This window comes from Odontesthes bonariensis, chromosome 5 (assembly GCF_027942865.1).
Source record: "Odontesthes bonariensis isolate fOdoBon6 chromosome 5, fOdoBon6.hap1, whole genome shotgun sequence".
Lineage (NCBI taxonomy): Eukaryota > Metazoa > Chordata > Actinopteri > Atheriniformes > Atherinopsidae > Odontesthes > Odontesthes bonariensis.
The window spans coordinates 30,841,799-30,847,798 of record NC_134510.1 but is presented as its reverse complement, the minus strand read 5'-3'; positions in this window follow the sequence as shown (position 1 = coordinate 30,847,798).

Here is a 6,000-nt window from a genome sequence, read left to right as displayed (position 1 = left end):
TCAAGGTTTGCAACAAGATGTTGCAGATCTTCTACAAGTCTGTTGTTGAGAGCGTCATTTCCTCTTGCGTCATCTGTTGGGGCAGCAGCATCAGAACCAGGGACCTAAAAAGACTCAACAACCTGATAAGGAAGGCTGGTTCTGTTCTGGGGACGACTGTGGAACCTCTGGAGACAATAATGCAAAGAAGCATCTATAATAACTCCTTGATTTAATTGAGCTACATCAACATTTAATTTCCCTCTGGGATAAATAAAGTATTTTTGAATTTGAATTGAATTTGAATTATGGCTGAGAAATGTTGGCATTATATGTATATTATATGTATATATAAAGCAATATTTTAACATGGTGGAGATTCCATTAGGTGCAACTTTAATGTCAATTATCTTTTGCCATCCTCCTCTGACTTACCACTCTCCTCTTTTTCCTTCTTTTCAGCTTTAAGTCAATCGAACATCCTTCCATCTCCTTGCAGCTTTTCGAACAGATCCAACTTTCCAATTTCTGTCAGTAATCCCCTACATGAAACTCTGGTTTCTTCCCAGTTCTCCTCTTCTTCCATCTGTCATCCTCAATTTCTCTGGCAGTAGGAGGATCACATCACAATTTCCTCTCCAGCTTCTGTCTTTCTTTTCTATGATTGTTCCATATCCTCCTGTCTTGCTTTTCCCTCATGTCTTTCTGCTTCCTTGCACCTCTTGGGATAACATAATTCAGAGGACAAGCCTTTTGAGACCAAAGGCTTTCCCTCCATCCCTCTCTCCTTCAATCCCTCTCAGTGCGGTTCTCAAAGGGATAGTGATTACAACCAAGTGACTGCTGCCTCTGCCATGCCAATTAATGTCGGGGCCTTAAAGACGTAGCATGAGGAAAGTGGGAAAAACTGGTTGTATCCGCATCTCCATACATTATCATATTAAACAGGCTGTTGGGATGTCTCAGGCCAACTGGTAGCTCTACAGCAGACACTTCAGGGACACGTTCATTCAACCAGACATACTCCACCTCAAACATGTTTGCATAAACTGTCCCGCTACCAAAACAAGCTTGGTGAGGTGTCCTTCTGTCCTTACAGTTGAGGTTCCAAATCTGACATCATAGTATATGTCTTTTTTGTGTATTAATTGGGACTGAAACTAATGTCATTTCATTCTAGTCTCTCAAAGTGTCTCTTGTTGTGGAGGTTGGGTGTAGAGGGTCAGATACCATCATTCTTCAAACAAAAACCCAGAATTGACATGAACAAAAAAAGAGAGGAGCCTCTAATACTGGCTGGTGTGGGTGAAGGGGGAGAGAGGAAATGATGAATAAATAAATAAATAAGCACACTTTTCATTACAATGTGCAAAAAAATAAAAATCCATCTTTTCCACTTTTATCTAATTACTTTAGCGAAATGACCATGCTGTGATAAACATGTTGTTGTAATGGATCAAGCATTTGTCAAAGTCACTGAACGACAGTATTTGCATACATGTCCTGAAGAGCTCGCCCCTAAATGAGCGGATGAACCCGCATTTAAACACACTAGTATGTAGAAACAAGGTGCAATCATCCAGATTGTCACACTAGTAACAATAAGAATTTGAAATAAAGGCCTGTCTCGGATAAAGTCTTGCTCTCTATTTGTGCATATCAGGTCGTGATGCTCCATGCTTGTTTTGCTCTCCACCTTTGTCTTAGTTCATTGTTCGTCACCTGTCTTTAGTTAGTCTTCACCTCCCTTGTGTATTACACAGTATTAAGTATTCACTTACTTCTGAGTTGTGTTTGTTCTTTGTACTCACCCAGTCAAATGTTTCAGGAATTTGTTTATCACCGGTTTCTGTTTTTTAAGCCGTTTAACCTCTTCTTGGAGATTACTGTTTCCCAAGCTTTGATTTGATAAAAAAAAAAAAAAAAAAAAGCCAAAAGTTGACACAAACCTGCAGTACTCTGTGAGTTATTGGTGCATAAAAACTGAAAGCAGCTTCTTCATGTTTAGTTTAAACTCCAGAGACAGAAAGCAAACCTGACCTAAAATGCCCGGATGGTAATGTACCAGAACATCTGAAATGTATTTTAGTCCTAAACTAACAGTAGTATTTCCAAAAACAACTCCTTAGTGGGATAGGAATCTAGTGTGGAGACTGGATTGCAGTGCTTTGTTCCACTTTTCTGGTCTTTGTGAGGACATGAGGAACATAATTTTTCATAATTATTGAGGATCTTCAGCTTTTGTATAGAATGTGTGACGTTTTGTTTTCTGCAAAACAACCTCAAGCACTAGCATAAACAATCCATGTCCCAACTCAACAGTTAAAGAGATGGTTGTTTCATGATATCCTGTGCTTTCTTTTTTTTTCCACACTTCCAGACACTCCTGGCTTACATTTGCTCAGGGTAGCTAAAAGGATCAATTTTAATTTTCAAAATGTAAATTCTTATTTGGATGTTTATTTTCATTAACCGATGCTGAACTTTGTTGTGTAGAAAAGGTTTTCTTATATTGACTCTAAAATCAGGTTAATATTTGTGCAATTTATTAGTCTTTTAGGTTTTAATTAGGCTTTCTGGCAGTTTTCCAAGCAGGTCTCTGAAGAAAGTTTTCTTGTTCATCTAGACCTTAACTTAATCTCCTGTAAACTGCATTTCTTAATCACTAAATGAGCTGAGGGAACAGTTGTCTTTCTATCGATCTATTGCCTTTTCCAGCTTTTTGAAGTGCACAGTTGCTGCTTAGAAGAGCTCATGAGTTCAGAATGTTGGGTCACCAGGCCTCTCCAAAAGATAACTGATCAAGCTGCAGCCCAACGAATCAGATGTGTGTGACCTTTGTTAGATTTATTTGAGAGATTAAATTTATTGGGATGCCCAACCTTTTGCATAGTGCTCCTCTACTGTATTCACTCTGAAATTGCACAAACATTACGCTCTAATCTCGATTAAAATTGTAAAAATCATGTTTAATCTATAACTTATTGTTTCTACTGGACTGGAGACACAACAGTGAAGCCATCTACAAGAAAGGACAGAGCAGACTGTACTTCTTGAGGAAGCTAAGGTCCTTCAAGGTTTGCAACAAGATGTTGCAGATCTTCTACAAGTCTGTTGTTGAGAGCGTCATTTCCTATTGCGTCATCTGTTGGGGCAGCAGCATCAGAACCAGGGACCTAAAAAGACTCAACAACCTGATAAGGAAGGCTGGTTCTGTTCTGGGGACGACTGTGGAACCTCTGGAGACAATAATGCAAAGAAGGATTTTGCATAAAATCAAGAGAATTATGGACAACCCTGAACATCCTCTCCATGAGACTGTTATCGGAAAACAGAGTCTCTTCAGTCAAAGGCTTCTTCAGTTTGGATGCAAAACGGACCGCTACAGGAAATCTTTCCTGCCCACAGCCATCAGCATCTATAATAACTTCTTGATTTAATTGAGCTACATCAACATTTAATTTCCCTCTGGGATAAATAAAGTATTTTTGAATTGAATTTGAATTGAATTGAATTGAATTTGAATTGAATTGAATTTTCTCCTCACAGTAACAGGAATTTTGACCAGGTAGCATACTATTCGCATGTTGCTGCAGGCAATATTAGTTGTACTCGGCTGTCACAAACCCTCCGAGTCTGTGACTGCAAGAGCCCACCACACAAAAGCTGAAGGAAGAATTAAGAAATCCTTCAAATTCACTGCAGTTTTACCATGACAACACTGAAGCTTGTTAGCTCAGTACAAGAATAACTACCAGAAAATAGACGCTCGCCAAAATAATGAGACATAGAAATAGTGACAGAGTAACATTTCTGAGAGATGACTGAGATCATTAAGTCAGAAGTTAGTTACAATAATTGGTTACTGCAACTGTAAGAACTCTCAGTTAGAAAGAAATTAGGTACTGAAGGTAAAAGAAAATCAGGAAAAGGTCAGAGCTCTGATAGGACTACTCTAATTAGTGCTACCTTGGAAGAGGATGAGGTCTTCCTCTTCAGCAAAAAGTCTCCTCACTAAGAGGTCCTTTTCATTTCTACGGTATTACATTTTTTCTTTTAGCAGAAGCTGCCCCGTTTGTTGTCTTCCATCCACTTTAACGATTTCCCTATACAGAGCCTCATTTGCCTCCTTCTTCTCCTTTACATATTTTTTCCTTCAGTCAACATTTTAAATTACTAAGCACTCATTTCTAATTTTAAATGTTACAGCTTCTGCATTTTCATCTTTTGTTACATGTTTTTTTTTTTTCTTCCCTTCTTGTTAAACTTTTCTTCCTTCATTGGCCGACTCCAGTAAAAAGTGTCCAACATTTAGTCTGAAAATGAGAGTCCACTACCTGCCTTTGTAAGTTATCTTACTATCTCTCTTCTGTCTCTGCAGACTCTCCAAGTCTGCAGGAGCCCTCAATTCCAGCTCTGTGCTCATTGCAATGCTGCACAATGATGCAGGGTTAATATGATCACTCGTGTTCTTCACTGCAGTGTTGCCCTCAAGGGAGAAAACCAGACTCAGATAAAAAAAATAAAAAATAAATTAAGAGTATATATCTATAGGAATTTGACAACATAAAAGCAGATAACTCTCTTATGTCAATTCTTATTATTCTCAGACTTTGACTGCGAGGAGAAACTGAGTCAATGCATAATAATTTATTTTTGTTGCTCCCAGAGTAAGCCACCATTTGGAAAAATAAGCATCTCTTAAAAGTCGATCTGAAGTTCCTAATTTGGGACGAATTATGTTAAATTTGTGCAAATCTTACATTAAAACCAGCTGATTGGGTTGTTCGTCTACCATTTATCTGCTGTTTGTGCACTTATGTCAAATTGGCTTTTCTGTTGCTGTTCATACAGCACAGTTCATGAAATGATGAGAAATTTGTTGTGGACAAAAGACAGAATAATTTGCATTCACTTGTGAACAGAAAAAAAAAAGCTTTGGTCAAAATAAAGCAACTCAATCTGGTATGCACGAAAAATGCAAAATAAAATAAACAACAACAATAAAACTCTTTTCATCTGATTAAATGGATGGTTTATAAGGTTTTGCTGAAATTTACCATCCTTAACTCGAGCAGCCTTCTGTATCACTGTACTGTTTTAGGGTGACACTACAGCCATCTTGACATTCAAAAAGAGTGCCATTAAAATTGTATTTGTCCCAACTTTACATTGTATTTGTCCAATAGAGCTTGAATATCCAGTGTGACATGTTATTTCACGCAGAGCCTAAACTGTGCACACTGATGTTGTAGCGTCACATTTTGAGTTAGAAATACAACCTAAACAATTAAGCAGTTATTTTGGTTCACTGGCCAGGGGTCTTATGCAGGTAAGTCTGCAACCTTTAAATATTTAGTTTAATTTTTGCACAGTGTGGAAGTGGAAATTTATCATAATATCCTTTTGCTGCGTCAAGTCAGTCTCTCCAAAATTAAGAAATATACCTCTGTGCTTGCTTGCTTCCACAGTGTGTCATACAGCTTGATGGGAGCTGGCGAGGTCTGAGGGTAATTGGCTTTGTGAAGTGTGAGTCAAAATGCAAATTTTTGTCAACATTTTCACAGTACTTTCATAGAATAACCAATAAAAACAGAATGCAAACAAACTGTGACATGTGACAGGTGCACAAATAATACCTGCGAGTACAACAGAACCAGGCAGAATCACTGACTGTAGTAATGAAAGCCATTCATGAAGCTTCCTGAGTGCAAACACCATATCTTTTGGATCTGAGTTTTTAGTGTCACGCAGAGGCAGTGTTTCTATTTTAATGTGGAAGCTGTACAATTACCGTCCTGCGGCATTTTAGAGCAAATACTGAATTGCACTCCTCCTTCTCATACACAAAGAGAAGGAGGGGGACATGCTGATTAGAGGAACAGCATACCATACTGTGTTTGACTTAATGATTTTGCACAAATAACAGCATACAGTAAATGGTGGATAAGCCCATTTATAAAACGGGGTTTCCCTCAGGCCAAAGACCATCCCGCTCTCTTTTATTCTGTTGCTACATCT